Here is a 2,562-nt window from a genome sequence, read left to right as displayed (position 1 = left end):
TCAGTCAATCAATCAATCAATCGATATTAAAAAAAGAACGCATACCCAGTGTTTCAGGTTCTGATTTCATTATGGGCAACACTGGAGAGAGATATTTTCTTTCTCTTTTGAGGCTCTGGGCCTTGTACATTCTCAAAAAGAGCCCTATCCCTGAGCTCCATCCCAGCTGGTCAGATTCCATTGAGATGGGTGGTTTGCAGCACCTGTGTATGCCCTGTTCCTGCAGGTCAGAGACATCAGGGAGAGCTGGAGGGAGAGACTTATGCTGAGGTCCAGGATGCTACCATTTCTCTGAACCTCAGTTTTTATGGTGATATTAGTCTCAGGAGTTAATGTTAGGATAGTATTTGGTAACAGCCAAGAAACACCTCTCTTTAGACCAACAAGTTTTCTGTCCTTTCTTGCAATTGACTATGGAGTCTGCCTCACTGCAGTGACCCACCTTGAACATGGCATCCACCTCAGCTTCCACCTCAAACATGTTCTGGGTAGATAGTTCTGCCTGGGTAAGAAATGGTTTGACCACCAGGCCAAGGGTTGGGTGTTCCAGAGGTGAGGACAGCATGATAGTATAGGGTGCATCCTATGATTCAGGTGGACCACGTGATGCCCAGGGCCACAGCATTCCCACACTCACTTGGTTCCATTAGTTCTTTCCGAAGACAAAACTCTGGTTATATGTCTTTCTTCCCCATACCCTCCTCGGTGACTTCCTGGACACTCACTCATAGGCATTGTTTCAAGTGTGAGTGTTAGATTTGCTGGGAAGAAGCCCCAGGATAGCAAGAAGCTGCTGACTGGGTTCAGGGCATCATGCCTGTCTTGTTCTGAGTGGCACAAATAGCAAGTGGCTGTCATCAGTGACTGGCTAAGCAGGGTGGCGCTTTGGTTTTATTCTCTTCTAGAGAAGAGAGACAGCAAAGATAAATGGAGGCAAAGCCCAGGGCAGGCTCTGCAGACTGTGCTGGTGTCTGTGACACTCTGTCCTTGGTCTGTACACTGTCATAGACACTAGAGCTGAGCTGTGTGTGTCACCCTGGACTCCCGAGGAGAGAGCAGACCACGAGCGAGCTGCTGTGTGTGGAATGCTGACTTAGATTCACACACTTCCTTCCCCACATGTTCTCTGCTGGGACTCACAGACCTGCTGGGTCCTAGGGGCGGAGGACAAGGCTGTACAAACAGAGAGGATTAGACGCAGAGTTGAAGTCTTGTGGATGAAGAAAGTCCTCATTGCGGTGGAAGACTGAAGGGTTGGGTTGTCCCAGTGCCTGGTAGAACAGGCCCACGTGGTAGTCTGGTCACCGCTTTGTGATTGAGAAGGGACTTTTGGCCCCTGGTGGTTCATCTAACTGCATAGGTCCTGTACACTTTGCTCTGGAGTGGATCCTCTGCTGTCCTCGAGCTTGGCGACGTTCTGGATGCTTAGATGCACATCTTTGAGTCTCTACACCGGTGCTCTGTGTAAGGCTGCTGGCTGCTAGGGGTACCACCTAGTGGTGATATCCCTTGCTAGTGATGCCAAAGAGACAGTGTGGGGTGGGGGGGTCACACCTATGCTCTAGGAGCAGGAAGGCAGTTCAAGTGGGTTTAGGAGCCAGGTTCCTTGTGCTGATGGCTCAGATTGCCATCACTGGTGTGCTAGGCTTTGAGGGAGTGAGCATCTGGGGACCCTTGCCCCAACCCCCGCTTGTATTTCTAGCCAGAATCTGAGAGGGTTAGAGAGGAAATGGGTCATGTGTCAAAGGCAAAATCCCTCCTTCACGGCAGGAATGGGGGCTGGTGAGATGGAGATGCAAGCAATGACACGCAGAAGACCCCCTCCTCCGCCCCTCTCTCTGATTGCTGCCTTCCCCCCTCTTCCACTTCCATGCCTCACAAAAGGGAAGTGATGTCATCGCATATGTGCACGCCTGCCCTTCGTGTGTTGCCTCTGGGTCACCATTTCCTGTTTCTGAGTCATCAGGAAGGTAATTTCCCCCTGATGTTCACTATCCCCCCAGGATACTGTCATCACTCACAACCCCTTCCCCCACCCCACTGGCCTCTCCGCTCCTTTCCATAAGAACAACAAGAGACCCTGTCTTCAAAATAAAATCACTAAACTAAACAGTGCACAGCTGTGGGTGAGCTGCTGCGAGCTCACTGACCGTGCAGTGGATCTCAGCCCTCAGAGTTCTCTGGTGGTGCCTGAGGGCCTTGACCAGTTCGGATATTTGAATCCGAGCGAGGATGGGTCTCAAGTGCCTCTGTCCTAGACCCCACCTGGGAAATGACATGGGAGATCTCTGGCTGTTCTCCGGGATACCCCAGGAGGCATGGGGTAGCATTGGAAGGGGTGTGTTCCATCAGCTGAAGCAGAACCCCAGGGGCTGGTTCTGTGGGCATCCTTCCCTGATCTTTCTGCTCCCTCCTCTGCTTCTGTCCTTCCTCTTTCCCCTCTTCCTTCCCACTCCTCCTTCCCTCCCTTCCTTTCTTCCACCCTTCTCCCTTCCTTCTTTCCTTCCTCTTTTCCTCCCCCTCCCTTCTTTTATAAGGGAGAGCTTATAACCCTCCCTTCTT

Source organism: Mus caroli, unplaced genomic scaffold, assembly GCF_978045245.1.
Source record: "Mus caroli unplaced genomic scaffold, Mus_caroli_1 scaffold_12, whole genome shotgun sequence".
NCBI lineage: Eukaryota > Metazoa > Chordata > Mammalia > Rodentia > Muridae > Mus > Mus caroli.
This window is presented reverse-complemented; position numbering follows the sequence as displayed.